This window comes from Biomphalaria glabrata, unplaced genomic scaffold, assembly GCF_947242115.1.
Source record: "Biomphalaria glabrata unplaced genomic scaffold, xgBioGlab47.1 scaffold_20, whole genome shotgun sequence".
In the NCBI taxonomy this organism is placed as follows: Eukaryota; Metazoa; Mollusca; class Gastropoda; family Planorbidae; genus Biomphalaria; species Biomphalaria glabrata.
Genome location: NW_026602928.1, coordinates 363,518 through 384,855, shown reverse-complemented (window position 1 = coordinate 384,855; position 21,338 = coordinate 363,518). Strand labels below are relative to the sequence as shown.

Below are 21,338 nucleotides of genomic sequence, written 5' to 3'. Positions count from 1 at the left end.
TACTACTTGACCAGGCAACACAAGTTTTATTCATCTGCCTCCATAGATCACAAGTTCAGAAAGAGGACAATAAAATAGCAATGTCAAACCTATGTAATCAAGTCCTTTTGAAAAAACACCAATGTAAAATGAACAAGAACTTTCTTGTTGTAATGGTTCAGATGCTACACTTAATTTTAACTTGTTGACAAAATATTTTGCTGCAAAATATTCAAATTTGTTTTGCTCTAAATTAAACATTTCTTGTATGTCTATTTGTATTAAGTGTCAATATTAATATTTTTTTAAGAACAATTTTAACTATTGAGTTTTGTTTGTTTACTTAAATAGTAAACATTATTTGTTTGATGATTAGTTTGCTTCATATTTTTTAAGTGGTACTTTCTAGAAAAATGCAAGTCAAGTTTTTCAATTGAAGACTTGAATGGATGTTAATGATCATAGATATTTGAGAATCACATTTTCCTTCTAATGCTCAATAAAATAATAATTTAGTGTAAGACTTACTTTGATTTCATCTGAACATCCTAAAGATACGGTTTTGAAGAAAGACTGTGCCACTCCTAAAAGAGCTTCTTTCGGCCATTCAATGAACCAGTCTATGGTGCAACAGTTGACCAAAGATGGAAACATCCGGCATCGTGATCGAAAGGCAGAGCCCACCGGAGACATGCACAATACTATGTGCAGATCATTTCTGGAAAAAATACAGACCGATAAAGTGCCATTAAATTTAAAGGGATGCTTTACAGAAAATAATATTTTAAAAATGTATTATGTCTGGATTAAAATATTACGACAGTACAGAGTCTTAAAGAATTTATTTCTCTGAAAAGTTTTCTTCATAACCATCGAAATAATTTTTTTATCTTATCAGTCTACAGATATTCCTTGTTAATTTAGTTATGCACATTAATTTTAGACCTTAACACTTGTGTAATCTTAGCTTTTGTTTTCTTTTTAAGAATGCCCAAATGAAGATCTAAGGGGTAACAGTGTGACTCTATCACAACATGATGTCTATATTCTTAATCCACTTTAATTGCTCTCAACGAATCTGCGACTAATAGTTCATTCTTGAGTGCCTTCTAATAATCTTGTCTTCTTTTTTTTTATTTTGTAAAATAATGTTTTACATGTTTCGGATGTTCCTTCAGAGTTGAAGATAGTTTACTTCCTAGTCCAAACCTCCCGCAGGATGACGGGGGATGGGAGCGGGCAGGGTTTGAACCCTCGACCGTCGATAAATCCGAACGACAGTCCAGCACGCAAACCACACGACCAGGCAGCCATCCAAACTTTTAACTTTTACTGTGACTGTTCATTCGTCAAATATATATTTACCTATGCATGCACAAGTTGTTAACTTGTATCACATATAAAGATTATATTTTCAAACTTGGAAATCCAAAACAGGATTACAATTTACAATGGTAACCAAGCCCCATGATGACACTGTTAAAAAACACAAGTTAAGACTGTACAGTGAGATTCTCAGGGCTCGCAAGAACTTGTCTGCAGGTAACAGTACCAGGGAAATAAAGAAGGTGGTGTAAATGGAGAGGATAGGGAGGACAACATTAAGGAATGGATGGGGCTGTCTACGGAAGAAACTCTAATCCTGATAGAAAGAAATGGAGAAAAACTGTCAACAGATGTTTATGGTGCCCCAACAGTCAGACAGACTGAATGACAGGGTAAGGTGAAGATGACCATATGTATGTAATGCTACACACCAGTCAAGTGACAAGCACAATTCTCTGAACATGATGTTTATGGTGCCCCAACAGTCAGACAGACTAAATGACAGGGTAAGGTGAAGATGACCATATGTATGTAATGCTACACACCAGTCAAGTGACACAATTCAAGCACAATTCTCTGAACATGATGACAATGAATTAATGACTTTCTATGAACAGGTGCTAGATATCCTACACCCACACATTCAAATGAACAAGGCAGTTTCCAAAGGTAAAGGATTGAACAATTTTTGGTTTCATTAGCCATGATATGTTGGATACTTATCTGACACACTGAATGCAAACAAAAGCTACATGTACCTGACAGTGAATACAATAAGCCAAATGAACCTGTTATAAGGGAACATTGAGAAGTCAAATGAATGTGAAAAATGGATAAAGAAAATGACCAGGTACAAGTTAAAAGTTCAAACATACCTGACACACTGGATACAGTTAGGTCTAGAGTCATTTATACATGAAACATAGTAAGGTCAAAAGTGCCTGACAGTTAAAACAATAATGTCAACTGTACCTGACACAATGGATACAATAGTCATAAATAGCATCTCTATTTCCTTCAGGAATTCCTGCCTCTTTAGCACCTGGTCTGCAGCCTATTATCAACCTCTCATACTCGTCAGGTTCAAACAAGTTTGGAACCTCTCCAGAGTTCAGCATGTTGTTAATATCTTCTAGAAATTCTTCTACCACAATCTGTAAGATGACAAAACTCACATATTTTTTCTGTCTTTATGTTGTAGTATAGCTAGCACATTAAAAAACTATTGAGCAGTGGTGCACATGTATGATTATTGATGTTTATGGTCAATTATATTGAAATTAGTGCAAGGAAAACATTGATGACAAGGCATTTGACCACCATCTTTTGTAAGACAAGTTTTGTGGATGTTATTTTGTTGTGGCGATATTTAGAGGGGATTTCAATCTGCATCATTGTGACCTACTTGTAAAGTAATGTTATCTAAACAAATTAAGTGGACACCCGTAAAGGCAAGACACAGATAGTCAAAGGTAATTGTACTGAGAAAGGCTTCAAGATAATGGATTGCTTTGTTTTGGAAAAAATTCCAAGAGGATGGGAGAAGGGTTGCATTGCAAGAAAAAACAATTTCTAAAACTAGTTAAAATGTAGATTCTATTGTTGCTAATTGAAAAAAAAAGAAAAAGCATAAACACTAAATATTTAATAAGAAATAATAATATGGACTAATTAATTAAAATTACTTTATGCATAGTTCTAAACAGGATTTTAAAAATCAAGTTTTCATATAGATCTAATGATTTTAAAAATGTTTGTTATCTTTAATGATCTCAGTACAGGCATAAAATGAATATTTGTGTATGCAATATAAAATTTTTAGGTAATTTAAATATCAAATATTTATGACTATGAAACTGATCAAATAGACATTTTACACCAATCTACTTTTATCTACAGTAGATCCAATGGCTTTTAAACCTGTCTTGACTTATCATCAAAATGAAGAAATTGCATATCCTGATCAGGGACTGCTGTTCAGTGACAATAAGGTGCACAACTATCATTCACAAGAAAGATGACAAAAACTAGTAAATGCTCTGGCAGTTGCATGTCAAGGGTTCAGACTTACAATAAGTCTCGCCAAGACTCAAGTCTTGCACAAGAAAAAGCTTCTGCAGCAGTAGCAAGACTCTCTAATTATGTCTGGGAAAATACCAAACTGACCACAGCGACCAAAAAAGCTGCACAGTGTGAACTCTTCTTAATGGTAGTGAGAGCTGGTCAACATGCATACATCACGAGGATAGATTAAACAGTTTACCCTTGCACTGCCTGTGACACATAATGTCCTTTTCCTGCAGGGTTTGTGTCTCCCATCAGGAAGTTTTGAAACTAGCCAATACCCACAATATCTATAATATTATGACACAGAAAAAGACTAAGTTGGCTTGGACATGTCACTTGCATGCCAAATGGAAGTTTCCTAAGCCCAACCACTATGCCAAGATTATGGAGTCTTACCCAAGGGATGCCCAAGACTAACCAAGCAAGATTTGATGATCACAGGCTTCAATGAAAGTATGTGGGAGAAGAATCAGCCAAGATTGGACATACTGGTACAAACATCACCCAAGATTGGACAGGGTGAAGGTAGACTGTGCACACTGGTACAAACATCACCCAAGATTGAACAGCATGAAGGTAGAATGTGCACACTGGTACAAACATCACCCAAGATTGGACAGGGTGAAGGTAGACTGTGCATACTGGTACAAACATCACCCAATATTGAACAGCATGAAGGTAGACTGTGCATACTGGTACAAACATCACCCAAGATTGAACAGCATGAAGGTAGACTGTGCATACTGGTACAAACATCACCCAAGAATGAACAGCATGAAGATAGACTGTGCATACTGGTACAAACATCACCCAAGATTGAACAGCATGAAGGTAGACTGTGCATACTGGTACAAACATCACTCAAGATTGGTCAGCATAAAGATAGACTGTGCATACTGGTACAAACATCACCCAAGATTGGTCAGCATGAAGGTAGACTGTGCACACTGGTACAAACATCACCCAAGATTGGACAGCATGAAGGTAGACTGTGCATACTGGTACAAACATCACCCAAGATTGGTCAGCATGAAGGTAGACTGTGCACACTGTTACAAACATCCCCCAAGATTGGACAGTGTGAAGGTAGACTGTGCACACTGTTACAAACATCACCCAAGATTGGACAGTGTGAAGGTAGACTGTGCATACTGGTACAAACATCACCCAAGATTGAACAGCATGAAGGTAGACTGTGCATACTGGTACAAACATCACCCAATATTGAACAGCATGAAGGTAGACTGTGCATACTGGTACAAACATCACCCAAGATTGGACAGCATGAAGGTAGACTGCACACTGGTACAAACATCACCCAAGATTGGACAGTGTGAAGGTAGACTGTGCATACTGGTACAAACATCACCCAAGATTGAACAGCATGAAGGTAGACTGTGCATACTGGTACAAACATCACTCAAGATTGGTCAGCATAAAGATAGACTGTGCATACTGGTACAAACATCACCCAAGATTGGACAGGGTGAAGGTAGACTGTGCATACTGGTACAAACATCACCCAAGATTGGTCAGCATGAAGGTAGACTGTGCACACTGTTACAAACATCACCCAAGATTGGACAGCATGAAGGTAGACTGCACACTGGTACAAACATCACCCAAGATTGGACAGTGTGAAGGTAGACTGTGCATACTGGTACAAACATCACCCAAGATTGAACAGCATGAAGGTAGACTGTGCATACTGGTACAAACATCACCCAAGATTGAACAGCATGAAGGTAGACTGTGCATACTGGTACAAACATCACCCAAGATTGAACAGCATGAAGGTAGACTGTGCATACTGGTACAAACATCACCCAAGATTGAACAGCATGAAGGTAGACTGTGCATACTGGTACAAACATCACCCAAGATTGAACAGCATGAAGGTAGACTGTGCATACTGGTACAAACATCACCCAAGATTGGTCAGCATAAAGATAGACTGTGCATACTGGTACAAACCTCATTGAGAACAAAAGGAATGAAGCAGCTAGAGACAAAAAGATGATAAAGAAAGCTGTCCTGTCACATAGCCCTTTAACAGGTGCATTCATATACACTAACTGTGGCAAACATTGACACTTAAGAATTGGCTTGTTTAATAACACCAGATTCTGCCCAGACTCAAGAAGAAACTAAAACCAATGACACATCCAGGCTTATCCATTGTCTTTCAAATAGAAGAAGCCATATAGTATAGTACCAGTACTAGATTTTTCAAATATTAATATGTATCACATTAGTTTGACAAACACACATGATCACACAGATATTCACATACATACAGTTTGACAAACACACATGATCACACAGATATTCACATACATACAGTTTGACAAACACACATGATCACACAGATATTCACATACATACAGTTTGACAAACACACATGATCACACAGATATTCACATACATACAGTTTGACAAACACACATGATCACACAGATATTCACATACATACAGTTTGACAAACACACATGATCACACAGATATTCACATACATACAGTTTGACAAACACATATGATCACACAGATATTCCCATACATACATATGTATCTCTCTCTCTCTCTCTCTCTCTATATATATATATATATATATATATATATATATATAAACTCTTTTGCCAACCTGTGTATCAGTAAATAAAAAAATTGTGGCTTTATTTTGAATGCCTGCTGTATCATACAATTTTTTCAGGTCATCGTGGAATGAAGAATAGTCATAGCCTCAAAAGAGCTCAATCTGGAAGCAGCGATAGTTACACATGTGGGCAGACAATCTGCACACAAAAAAATAATAATCACATACTTAGGTGTGTTTTTATCTACTAGTATATATAAATGTTCTTTTAAAACTGTAAAAAAATTATTATTTTAACTCAACAATCTGGTAAAAATATTATAGATATTTATATATTGAACCTTGTTAATGACTGTTTTCCTGTTCCACCCACTCCAACCAATAAGGCATTGCCTCTTTCTTGTTGAATCATCCTGACTAGTCGAGTAATATGTTCCATTGCATCCATAAAGGAAACAAGACGCATTTCTTTAGGTGATGTAAGGTTAAGGTCATCTAGATACTGTCTCAAACAGAAGGAATTTCTACGTAAGTAAGTATTAAAAGCTTTGTAGAGTTCTATATATTTTAATTTAGTTGATTTAATAAAATATAGAGGTTAGACTATGAAGTGCTTGATGATAACTTTTGAAATGGTTAAAAACATTATACCTATCTAATTATTTGAAGTATAAAACTAAGTTTCCAAATGTCTAGAACTTTATCGTTTTATTTTGATATTTTTATATGAAATTTTCATTACAAAATATAAATTTTAGAAATCATTAAATAGCAGTTTGTTACCTCCCCTAAAACATGTTGAAGTTTGTTCATGTCAGATATCTCCTCATAAAATTTCTCTTCTGGTGGGCATCCCATCTTCATGAAATTACCAAACAGTAAAGGATCTTTGATAAATGAATGTGGATCAAAGTTCTGAAAATAATTAAAAGAATTCTTTACTGGCATTGATTTTTGATGAGGGTCAGATGTTTAGAGTTAATTTTAAAAATTAAAAAAAATTGACATTTGTATTTTAGATGGGATGGCCAAGTGATAAAATGATGGTCAAATAAATAGGGTAGTAAAATCTTGACAATCTCAGTTCAGGTCAGGAGAATGAGTGAGATTTAGGCTGGTTTGTAGCTTCATTATTCATGCTTATGGTAGTGCACTATGGCCCAATCTCTTTATTTGTGCTATCTGGGAGAAAATTTCTGTGCTGCCTTCAGGAACCCAGAAAACACAACTCAGCTCTTAGTCGGGAATTTGAGCCCCTTTGATGGATAGCACAGCAGTTTAAGCTTTTCCACCACTCTTCACAGATCCTCTCCCCCCCCCCCCCCCTTTAAATGAAATATAGATTCCATTGCACTGAGCTAACTAAAAACTATTAAACATGTATGTTATGGAGTGTATGCTCATGTTTGTATTGACAGAGAACTGTTGCTGCTAAAGTCAGATTTCTAAAGATGAGTTGAGAAAAGAAGCTTAGCAGCTGATGAAAGAAGTAGGAGATGAGAGACAGAATGTGTGTTGGTTGTAGGTGTTGAAACATTTTCAAAATTTATTCAGAGTTTTGTATCAAGTAAGCTAAATGCTTACTAGAACTACAACACAATGACAAGCTCATCAACAATGGAATAAACTTCTATACAAACATTCATCAATCTGACTGAATTTCACATTGTAATATGAATAGGAACAAGACAGTTTGCACTTCTTACACCAATTTAAGAGCATTGACCTAAATGTTCACATTTTAAAGAGTTATTAATAAAGATTAATTTGCCTCTATTGATGCTATTACTTCTATTGATGATTGTATTTATTTCAAATTAACATTACTGATTAGATTGGAAACAATAATTAAATAAATTAAAAATAATGATAATAGTAGTTTAAACATAACCTCATTGAATGTTTTGTACACAATTTCTGCCATAAGTTTGTGGAAGAAAAGCTTGTCTTCATTGTTAATCAGTCGATCATGGAACACTCTTTGAGTCTCGTGAATAAATAGACGAACAATTTGAATTTTTTCACGGAAGATTCCTGCATCAGCCTGCAATATACCTACAAAACAATAAAATGTCATTACAAATTTGAAAATACTAACAGAAAATAAAATTGAAATTCTAGAAATAAAATTACAAGGAAATGGTTTGTTATAAAAAAAAAAAAGAGTAAAAGTGAAAGAAGAAATAGAATTTTTTCTATAATTTCATGCTATGAAAATATCAATCTAAAAATACTATTAAAAAAAAAAATTTCAGAAAGTCTAAACCATTGTTGTGAGACTTTGTAGTTTATTTAAAAAACATTTGTTTAATTAACTCCCTGCTTTTGTTACTGTAAATTAATGTAGCTCTAGTTAAAAAATCTGTGCTTTTATTGTGGAACTATTTAAAGTTGTTTGATATGAAATTGAATTTATCAACTTCTTCATTGAAGAGCTGTTTCTCAATAATGTTAGTTTACAATATTTGTAATCAGAACTAGTCTGCATTCTAGGCCTTATGGGCACTCTCGAGCTTTGAGGTGATAATAATTTTCAAACAACAATTCTTTCACTTAGACATTCTAAAGCTTTGTTTTCTTTTCATAGTTACTGATTCATAGTACTAGTTGAACAATATTTTCAGTGGTATTTTAAAGCTATATTCATATCATCTTGTAATTAATTATAATTATATCAACAGTAATTATTATAATATGGGATATTGAAAAGGTGCAAATTTCATAACATTTGGTTGTTTAAATGCTTAGTAGCAGACAATTTATAAAGTAGAATGCTGACCTTGGACTACTTTGGACAGGTCTCTCAGATTGAAAACATAGTGAGATTTGGCAGGAGTAGGAAGTAGGTCTGAGCTCATTCTAAAATAGAGTTCAACAGCTGAGTTGACTATTGGTTCAGCTAATGTACGGGCATTGCGAGAGAAGTCTAGTAAAAACCCATTGATGATTGCCTGGAAGTAAAAGTGAAGTCAAACATAATAGGCCCAATAACCTAAACAATGTTTTTATTATTAAGTAAATACTTTGTTCAATGACTGAAAGAGGCCAACAAAGTCTTTACCAAATGTATTTTAATTTACTAGTCAAAAAAGTTATATTTTATCTAATTATCTTTTTTTTTCCACAAGTAGTTGAAAACATTTTATATTTCAATAAATTGTAATTTATTTCAATGTGTGTTATAGGACAGACATTCTATCTGAATTGAAGATTAGAACATCCTAGTTCAGACCTGACAGGAGTGACCAACATGACAACATTCACAAATACTAAATGACCAGGCAGTTTACCCTGACATTTGAGAATGCAGTCAATACAATTTACAATCACTATTTTTTAACTGAAAATATATATTACACTCAATACGGAATGGCTGCCTGGTCGTGCGGTTTACACGCTGGACTGTCGTCCGGACTTATCGATGGTCCCGGGTTCAAACCCTGCCCGCTCCCATCCCCCGTCGTCCTGCGGGAGGTTTTTGGACTAGGAAGTAATTATCTACAACTCTGAAGGAACATCCGAAATAAGTAAAACATTTTTTACAATATTAATATTTTAAGTATAAAATATCAATACCATTAAAAATTAAATTATAACGTATTTAAGTGAGGCCCTTGTTAAAATGATGATACGGTAGGAGCTCTGGACTATTGTCTGAATGGTTCCTAGTTCAAACACAGTCACCATCCTCCGACTACCTGAGGGAGGTTTGGGCTACAACGTAATAATCTTTTAATTTTGAAGGAACATCATAAACACATAAAAACAAAAACAAAATATTGTACTAAAGAAAAGTTTCAATAAAAAAACAACTCTGTACTTACTAAAAACATCTGTTTTAGGCTCATTTCAGTTGGGGATGGGATGGTGAACATGGAAAAATGTCGAAATAACCTTGGTGACACAGGATTTCTACCACCACCAGGAGGCGAACAGGCAGCAGCAAGGGTTACATCCTGTAACAGAAAAAAATTTTTGAGTCAGTGCACAAAGCTGTGTAGCGGTGTATCAGCTTTTTTCTTTCAAAATTGACTAAAAGAGAATTTGAAAGATTATTTCATGGAATCTTGAACACAGGATTAAATATGTCCACTTTGCTGATTGTCAGTAATGGCTTCTCTGGTTTGAAGATAGATTATTTTGTGAAAGCCTATATATCTCCATTGCCACACCTGTACCTTCTTGGCAGCACTAAATTCTCTAATTCTGATAATATAACTTCTGGTTGCCAACTTTCACTTCAGAATAGATTCAGAAACAGGACTATCATTTCAAACCAAATTTCTTAAGTGAAATAAACACTCAAAATATCTTTAAGACTGTTAAATATTAAAAGTGCTACTTGGAACTCTTGCTGAGTGAATATATCTGAATTAAATTGATCATCTGAACTTTTGTATTACAAAGCCTATTTATTCTCTTATCAAAATCTATTCCATCATTTAATGACATTAACACACACACATATATACTTTTTTGGGGGTAAGTTTCTACAAGGCTGGAGGAGTAAAGATAATAAAGACACTTTTTAAGATTTGCAACAGGATCTGGCAGTCAAGAGACTGGCCCAAGCCCTGGTTTCAATCACTCATCATCACCCTGCTAAAAAAAGGCTATTTGCAACTCTGTCAAAACTACCATGCCTCATAAGCCATCCCAGCAAAGTCCTGTTAAAAATTATATTATACCATCTAAAACCAATAGATGAAAAAAATTTTAGAAGGACAAGCAGGTTTTAGACAAGGTCACAGCACAACAGAAAAAAATACTAAGCTTCAGGATACTCTGTCAAGTCTTAATAGATTTTAAGAAAGCTTTCAACATTAAAGGTTACAAAGGTACTGTAAGCATTAAAGGAAGAAAAATTACTAACTTGTGCTTTGCTGAATACATAGATGGTCTGGCAGGGACTAGCTTACTAGTTGCTCAAAGACAAGACTTCCACAGCATAGGGTATGCAAATCAATGTTGAAAAAACACTAATTATGACTCTAGTAGCCAACAGACATTAGTATTGGAGACTTAAAGAAAGTTGACAAGTGTCAGTAAATTTAAATACCTAAGAGCTATTGTTTCAGATAAAGAAACCAAAACTGAACTACTGGCCAGTTCACAGGAGCACTTGGTTAACTCATAGCAATTTAGAAAGACAAAGGTATAGCCCTCCACACTTAAATCAGACTTTGGTCATGGCCACATTCTTATATGCTTGAACTGCAGAACTATAGAGGAGGATCCTGGCCATAGATATATGCTATAGAATGATCCTAATTATCACATACAAAGACTGAAACATAAACAAAAGATTAGATACTGAATCACAATGACAATTGGGCCCAGAGATGACCTGCTAACCACTGTCAATAACAGAAAACTAAAACTTTATGACCATATTCGTTTATGACCACAAGGTCTTCAGGGCTCGCAAAAAACTTTCTGCTGGGAACAGAACCAGGAAATAGAAGAGGCAGCACAGAAAGAGATAGGAAGACAACATAAAAGAATGGATGACCAGTCATTGAAAGAGATTCTATTAAAGGCAAAAAAAAAAAAAAAACAGAGAGGAATGGAGAAAAACAGTCGACAGATCATGCGTGGTGTCCCAACAGTTAAACAGGCTAAGGGATAGGTGAATTCTTTAAATGATATTTGCAATGACAAAATTGAATACTTTTACATTTATGCCTATTTAAAACAACTTTATAGTCTCTTCACAGCTTGTCAGTCCAAGGTGGAATTAGTTTTAATGATTTCAAAATTGCAGTCAAAGAGGGTTTCCAGTATGAGCCATTCTGAATCTTTTAAAATTATTTAACATTTTATATCATGGCGAGCCAGTATATTAAGAATGCTACCCTCTAAATATATAAAGGGTAAAAAAAAGTGGTCCACATTGCAAGACTCTCCCCATTGTTCTTTGGCTGTTGTTATCATGCCAGGTACATCAGTTTTCAAGAATCGATTACACTGTCGCCACACTTTGTCATCAGTGTATATATAACAATGAGATGCCACTGTACCTTAGAGAACTGATTACTCCATATGTCCCCAAGAGAGCCCTATGCTCAATGGACTCAATGCTTTTAGTGGTGCCACGTTTATCCCTCAAAAGCTACGGTCTGCAGGCTTTTTCAGTGCACAGACCAAAGGTTTGGAACACACTCCCCATTGATCTCAGACAGACAACATGCTATACCACTTTTAAGAAGAACATTAAGACCTACTTGTTTAAAACTTTTTTAGATTAGTTTTTTATTTCTATTGTCGTGTTTGTGTTTGTAATGTTATTCATACACATGCACTCAAACAGTAAACATTTTGTTATCCTTTATGAAAAAAAAACGTTCGCAATTATTTTTAGCACCTGAATCTCTTTCCAGGTCATTGTTTCTCTGTCATATAAACCATCAAAGTCGAGATACTGTCGTAAAAGTTCAATAGGTGGCTGAGAGCCGTACGTGTCCAGTTTGGGCATGTTGAGATCGTCAATAAATATGACCACTCGTTTACCTTGAGGTGCACCTGTACACAAGAGAAAAGCATGACAGAAGGACATTGGTATGAATAATGAACATTGATCAAAGTTTTGAGCAGGAATTAAGATGTAATTATACCGGTACTTTTCAAGAGTTGTATGTTACTACTATGGTCTTGTATGTCAGCCATTAAGGATAGGATGGCTGTCTGGCCATGCGGTTTGCGCACTGGACTGTCATTCAGATTTATCGATGGTCCAGGGTTCAAACCCTGCCCGCTCCCATCCCTGTCATCCTGCAGGAGGTTTGGACTAGGAAGTAATTATCTTCAACTCTGAAAGAACATTTTACAAATATGTAGGTAAAGGCAGGGCTTTAAGTCAAAAGGGCAGGTCGTCACAAATCCTCAAAAAAACATAATCTGATGCGCTATCGAAAATGTAAGACTACAGTTGAGATGCTTATAGAAACATGTATAAATGATGGTCAATTATAGCCCCTGCCACTTCTTTGTTCCCAACCTACATCTATTGGACTGTATTGTTTTTTTAATTGTTCTAAAAGTGGAGTTCAATTTTCTGAAATTTTGTAATTAAACATTAATACTACTGAAACATTAGGTCAGTTTTAGACTATAATGTCACCATGCATTAGTTAAACATTGAAATTGTTCTTATTCTTAATTTCAATCAATCAAAAAGTTAGTTAATTTAATGTATTAAAAATTGCTCTAGGACATGTTGACCCCCAATCATGATGAAGCATGTGGGAAATATTAAAAGTACAATTAGGCTACAAGCAGATACCATGTCACTATGCTGTCATTACTCTGAACTACCTAACAGCACAATGTTATGTACAAAACAAAACTACAGTTGATGTGTGAAAAGCAAACAAGAAAAAAGAAATGCAGGTTAAATTAAGACCTGACAAGTTTTCTTGAAAGAACTTGAAAAAAAAAACATTTAATGGTGCAACTGATCACTGCCTCAGAAACATTTCATGAGTTTACTAGGTAGACCTGAGAGAATCAGGAAAAAAAAAAGAACTAAAACTACACAAAGCATAGACTAAAAATCAGCTTGCTGAGTTCATTGGGTCAGGGCATTATAAAAAGAAATGCCAAAGCTGAAAGGGAAAAAAAATTGTTGTAGCTGCTATTGGAACTGTCCAAAACAGGATATAAAAACCACTCTTTCACCACCAGCAGGTATATTGAAAGAACAAAGTCTATTTTTCATACTGCTTTTAGCCACAACCATGATCCAATTATGGTGATTTGTGTGTGGGTGATTTGTTACCCCAAGCCATGTAACTTTAAAAAAAAAAGAAAAAAAAAAGAAATGTAGCCTATTTTGTTTGTTCTACTAATTGTTTGAATGCATTTGTTGCAATGTGTGAAGTGTGTTACTTATACATAGATGTAACCCATCCAAACATCATTTGTTAAACAGATGTAACCCATCCAGACATCATTTGTTAAACAGATGTAACCCATCCAGACAATCATTTGGGGCAGGGAACCACTCTAGATCCTTAAAGCATAGCTGGCAAAGCTAATCAAGTGAACATAACTTTTTTTTATATGTGTTTCAAACATTGAAGATGTTATGGAACTATATGTGTGTGTTAGTCATTAAAGACATATATGTTAGTTTTTAAAAGATTTTTGTTGGTCATTAGAGAAGTGCATATTAGCAGTTGAACACAAAATGTTTGTTAGTAGTTGAGGAAGAACATGATCTCTTTCTCAACTTGCGCTCTTCATGTAAATTTTTTTTTTTGCAATAAGCCCCTGTCGATTCTTTTTGCACATAAGATCAAAACAGTAGCCTATATAGCCTGCAAACCTTGACTCAATTGGTAGGGTTTTGAAAATGTAGAAAATTATTTTATTTTAAGTAATCAATTTTTAGCATAAAATGATATTTAATTTTATAATTACTGAAATTAATTTTAGTACTAAAAATATCTTGAGAGAGTAAATAAAGAAATTAATAAGTCAGGATATTAACCAAAAAGACATACAAAAAAAAAACAAAAAAAAACTGAGATCAGACATTTAGTTTAAAACATAGACTGTATATGAAGTTAAAATGTTACAGTTATAGACAAAAAAATAAATTTACCAATAACATTTTTCTTTCGTTTCTCCAACTTCCCTTCAATAATTTCTTGAGTTCTTCCGCTGCTGGTTTGTGCAGAAAAGTTAATGTAAACTGGTACGTAGTTCATTCTCTCAGAGATGCGATCAAGTAAATCTCTTACTATCACAGACTAGAGCAAGTTGAAGGAGACAATATATTCATTCTTTCAGATATGCAGTCAATTATTTCAATTACACAAACATTAACCAATCAAGAAATATTCAGAAGTTGCAACATTTTTTTTTTAGTTATAGTTTAAACAAAAACATTAAATCAACATCTTATAATCATATCTTTAATGAAGGTAAATTGGTAAACTAATTTCATACTACCTTGCCCACGCCTGTCCCTCCTGTAAAGAGCACTGGTTTTTGAACAGAAAGTAACCGCTCTAGGAAGTAGCCATAACGTGCTGTATCCACAGTGGGCACCATTATTTTAAAAAATGAAATGGATTTGTCAAATCGAAAGGATGAGACAAGACGTTCCCACAGATCCATTCTCTTTGAGTCCACCTCAATGTAATAGCTCCATAAAGGATATGTTTCTGGCAGCTGAAAGGTTATATTAATAATAGAGAAACACTCATCTTGCAAATAATTTCAATGTTCATAACTTCAGTATTCTTTTTAAGGACAACATAACATCAAATTTAAACAGAACATGTTGTCATTTCAATAGTACTTCTACTTCTGCACTACATCTAGACTTCTTTCCAGCTACTAGATTACTCAATGAAGTAAGCTATAAGCAAGCATCAGTATTCAAAATGCACTCAAGACTCACGTCTCTGTATCCAATCAAAAAAACTATTTTTTATGCTTATAAAGAAGACTCCTTGGTGTATGTTTTGTTAATTGTTTTCTACTATCACTACCAATGTAGTCTTTTACTAGATGGGTCTAGTTTTTAATAAAGTTAATAGGTTTAGTGAGTAGAAGAAATATACCCAGTTCTTTAAGGTCCAAATTTGTTGTTATATTATCCAACAATGAAATCAACTCTGAGCCAGTTCAGCACTAAATTGTCTATGATGTATAAATAGAATATCTGATTGAAACTATCAACACATAATATTGTTTCAGTTACCTTGGCATCTTGATTTTCATCAAATTGTTGTCGTATAAACAGATCAAAAGCATCTCTGTACTCATCATTGAGGTTACCCCCAAGAGCCCAAAGGTAACAAAACACAAAGATCTGGCACAGAAATCGAAACATCTTGGAGGATTCTAGTGACCAGTCAAATTGACCAAGCTTGTAGAAGAAAATGGCTTTAAGCAACTTACAAAATGAGTTTATTTTGCTGATATCTACCTGGAAAATAAGAGTACAGATCTAAATGTTGAGAATTCTTAAGTCTACATTGAAACTAATTTGTTCTTACTGGTATGGATATAGTTCTTTAAGATACTTTGTATTTAATGCAACATCATTTTTAAAAAGCACTGGAATCTTTCTTGGCACCCTGATGGGTCAACCTTAGCTAATAGCATCTGCATGCTTCTATCATTACATTATTCACTACCTTCCATCTCTATCCATTTAACAGTGTAATGATATAATCTTGAAATTCAAAAAGGTGAATACACGTTATCATATACACTGCACAACATTTTTTTTTTTTGTTAAATAATTAGAATTTTAAAAAAATTTTGTTTGATTTTCAATATGAATAAATGTGTTGCCAATTATGTCTTACTAACTCTTAAGCATAGCATCTATTACAATGTATTACAATCTATTACTATGGACACTTTGACCCCCCCCCCCCCCCCACCCCTAAAAAAATAGAAATGTTATGTTTATGTTAGGGCAAAAATTGTGAAAAAATTGCTACTTTTTCACATTTCTAGGACAATTCACACATAAAGGTGTTGACCAAACTTAGTGTATAGGTTCCCTTTTTTTTTGTTTTAACATTTAAATGTCATAATTACATCAACATACAAAAATTACATTTTAAAATAAGACAAATCAACACACATTATCAGAAATGTGAATCACGTAATTTAAATGTAACTAATTTTGATATAAGTGCATGAAAAAATAAGTCTTATATTGGTGGCCACTGTTTGTATTGAAATAGGTATAAATGAAATAAGATTGGTATATATGACTTTCAGTTTGTATGAGTTTAAATAAGTTTTAGTTTATATCACTAAAAAAAGGTAGGCTAAATATGACTAAGTGTAATTTTAACAAATGATTATTTTCAGTACGTAATATGAACTAATAATGGACTTGGTCTCTTAATAGAATGATCACACAAAATTAAAATACTGACCTGGTTCATTGTCTGAGTACATTTTTTGGAGACAAATCTTAGACCATCTTCAACATAGATTTCAAAGAGTTTGAGAAGATAGGCAGGAGCCTCCGGGGACATATTTTTACCCCATTTATCAAGCCATGTTTTAACAAATGGTAGCCACTTCAGTTCATCTGGGTCAACGTAAACCATTCCACACCTTCAAATGTGATAATCATCATGAAAATATATTAAAATCAAATTAAGATCAAGTTTTAAAACTAAGCAACTAAATTCAGATAAATTTAATTTGTGTAGCGAAGCTTTGGTTATTAGATCCAAGATTGATAGAAATATACAATAACATAATTGTAACAATTGGATGCTGAGCCAGACTGTCAAAGTAAAAGTCTTTCCTGGCATTACTATACAAAAATATCTTATTCAATTACAAATCTATATCTTAAACTAAAAATGAAGAAATGCAATCAGTAGCAAGCACCTGCTGACTGTTGCAGGTGAAGCTACGGCTAGATCCTGCACCTCAAAGATCATGTGGATGTAAGGTGTAAATTTGATTCTCTCACTATTGGCTAAGCATAACATTTTGTTGTCGTCTAACACTGTGTTCATGTTCTCTATCCATAATGCATCCACAGGGCCATTACATACTATCCACTGATGGTCTTTGGTTGTGTCCTAAAGAGTTCAAAATAATGCCAAATGTATTCACAGGCTAGTCACAATAATATACATTTACACTTCATACTAATGTGAATAATGTAACCTACTATTACACTTATCGTTAAGTAAACAATATATTTTAACACTTATCTTAATGCAAATTTTCAAACTAAATCTAACTGCTAAACTCTTACGTTGACACAAAACCTGACAGTCAGTCCCATGAGCCCATCTTTCCACTCAAGCGTTTGTTTGTCCACACCTCCATATAATTCATTCATAGTAATAGATTTTGGATTCATAACATACACATGAACTGGTTGATAGAATTCATTCTGTACACCTTGATTGTACAAACTGGTCAAGGCTTTTTCTAGAATCTAATGAAACAAGTCATCAAAACTTTAAAACATTTTTTTGCTTAAATAGATAGGGTTATTATATATTTAGTACCATGAAAATGAAGAAGAGACAGACAGAGAAATCAATGGGAGGACAACATAAAGAATGGACGGGCCTGCCATTGAAAAAGGTTCTAACTAAGGCAAAAGACAGAGAGGAATCGAGAAAGACAGTAGATGAATCTTGCCATGGTGCCCCAATGGTCCAACAGACTAAGGGATAGGTAAAGGTAAATTGATTTAGAATTAAACACATATTATACCTATTCTAATGTTATGTCTTTTCCAATGTAATTTCAGATCTGATGCTTAATCTAATGCCTTAATAAGGTTGAAGCACAAACACTACACAATACACATTCACCAAACTTTAGGCATTGGCAGTTAATCTTTTCATTCACAATAACTGAATATTTTTTTTTTTAAATTGTGTAAAAAAATATTATGAACAGAATGAAAAGTGTTTAGGTTACAAGCTAAATAGTTAGGAAGGAACTGCACCAAATAACTAGCAATGAGTCTGACTACCCTACAAAACATCAGGGGTAGGTAACAAAGAGCTCAGATCATTTAAACAACTGCACAACAAAGCCTGCCAGGTGTCAAAATTTGTATTGATTCTTTTTACTTTCCAAATAACTGTCTTTTATTTTCTTTTTTCATTTTAATGATGCTGTTAGAATATTTTCAAAGAAAATTTGACAACAGTTAATAATTGTTTATTTTGGTTGAGTAAAAAATTTCAGATAACCCTTTAGCAGCTGTATGCATTGTAAGACATAATTGCCTTAAAATATCAATGATTTTTAACCTACACCTACATCATGAAAAAATTCAGAAAACTCAGAATCTGTCCAAAATAGCTAAAACTACACATGTATTTTTTACATCTAACAGTCCATCTTTAAATGTTCTAAGTGTAAAAGATAGTCTTTAATATATTTTAACTCTTTCTCTCCTAATGACGATACCAGCGTTGATTCCACCAGAATGTGGTAAATAATTATGGAGAGAAAGAATTTATTTCTGGTATTGAATCTTAAAATATATTGTGTTAATATAATTATCTAAGTCACTGAGCCTTGTGGAGTCTTATGTCATTCAGTTCTGTAGTGTTTATGTCACCCAGTCTCATCAGTCACAACAATATGTAAGCCATTAGCCATGGTGTTTTACAATGAAAGTAAGCCTCTTTATACCATTTAGCTATGGTTTGTCTGCCCCTCAGCCATGGTGTCTCTGCCTAAAGGCAGCACGGAAAACCAACTCCTAGATACCCCCTCCCCCCACAAATGAGATTGGACCAAAAGCGCTCTGAGCATGCTATAAGCATGAAAGTAGCGCTATATAAAAGCTATAATAATAATAATAAGTCAATGAACAATTTGAACTAAATATTCAATATTCACTAATTCAAATAAAGTCTTTATAAAAGAAACATAATTATATTTAAGGTCCTAATCACCTTATAATCCAAGCTGTCTGAACAATTAAACACTACACACCATATAGCCAAAGCTTTAGCCAAATCTTTAGTTGTTTCAGTCTTTCCAGTACCAGCTGGACCTGCAGGTGCTCCACCTAGATCAAGTTGTAGGGCTCCCATAAGGCAGAGATAGCATCTGTCCTATGAATGAGCAATGTGGCATGAATAGAAAACTAAAGATAGAGATGGTTGCTGTTTTAATGCATAAACTAGAAAGATGAAACTTATCCTTCTAGGAGGGAGAAAGAATTTTGTCAATGTCTCTATGATTGTGCTTTGATTGTGCTTATAACTATTTGTCAAAAAGTAACATCTGGCATCACTTACAGATTTTGAGCTCCCATTCTACTAGATTACTAATGAATAAGGTACTAATATGTTAATCATAAAACTTCAGGCTAGTTAAGCAACTGAGAATTTACAATTTAAAAGTAGGGATCTACACAAAAGTGGTAGCTGTTTTTTTTTAAACTAAAAGCATTGCTATTAAGTTTATTTAAAACTAAAGAATTTATTAGCAATTAATTCTGTTGTGTTCAGTAAATTTGTTAAACGTGTTTGCACAGTTAATAATCATTGATGAAATGGATATGTCAACTTAGTTATTCAAATATTTTATTTTTTTAATTCAATAGAAATATCCACTTGAATCCTCAAATAGTCAGCTAGGCATGTTCTGAAAATTAGTCAGGTCATGTCATATTATTCAAATGTTTTATCCTGACATTAATTCAAATGTTTTATCCTATCAATTGATCAAACAAATATGCCTGTCACTTGGAAAAATAGGTGTAGACAGCAATTGACATGCAGACAACACAGTTGTCCACTTCCATATTCCAATAATATCTGAGTTGTTTTTGCCAGACAAAACTTAAAAGTTCTGATACCTGTCAACACAAGTTTTGTTGTTTCTTCATTTAACAAACAAATGAAAGAAGGCCAAAGAGATTCATGAATCTAGTAGATCAAAAGAAATGCCACACCAAAAAAACTTGGCTAAAGAGATTTTAAAACTGCCAGCAGCTACAACTTACAACTTGAAATATTTATAAGATATATTTCCTCTAGATTGTAAATGTTTTGAATGCACATGCAATGTTTCCATTCATGTGCAGAAAAGAAAATGTTTTTGTTTTGTTCCTAGCATTATACTGATCCCCAGAAAGATTTTTTATTTATATGCAGATGATAATGACACAGACCTAAAGAGACTAAAATGAGTCCTATAGTTACAAATGTAAAAGAGGTAAAGCACTGTGCTACATTTCATCACCATTACCGAAACTATTCTTTATTTTTAAAAACAAAAAATTTTCCCAAAACACAGTTTGTAAAAGCGAAAGAATGAAAGTGTAACTTGTGATTTTCCTTTCTATCTTTTTAAAAAGAAGATCTTGTGTTTATTTAAACGATGTTTTTCTAAATGCTCTTTTTTTTTTTTGACCATGAAGTCTTGAGTGCTGATTAATAAAGGCATAATTAACCACATTTGGGACAATTAGGATTTTGTCTTTTTTACAATGGATTACCATTTTTAAAATTCCATTTGACTGATTAATTTGTAAAGCTTTGATTTTTTTTCAGACATACTATTTGTAAGATATTAGCTATAGATATTACATTCTAATACAAGATTTTAAAGCTTTTGGTAATCTCAGGGCTGCATGTAAAACATTTCTGTTACCTCAAGGGTCACACATAATGGTCTTTCTTTTTGCACAGCATGGAGGGATAGATAGGGTACTAGGGGCACTATAAGGTGTTGTCATTACAGATTTTACAATGAATACATTTCACTTAAAAATATTTTTAATGCACATTTCACCAGTCATCTTTTAAGAAGAGTTGTTGGTCTTTGTTGCATGAAGCAATATGTATTTTCTAATGATGTCAAAAAAATTGATTTAGCCATCAAATGGAATTTA

The 21,338-nt window shown here is 33.8% G+C and overlaps 1 pseudogene; it reads right to left on the bottom strand.

Annotated features, from left to right (window-relative positions):
* Window positions 1-21,338, bottom strand: part of LOC129924128 (dynein axonemal heavy chain 6-like) — a 57,436-nt pseudogene that overhangs the window by 15,609 nt on the left and 20,489 nt on the right.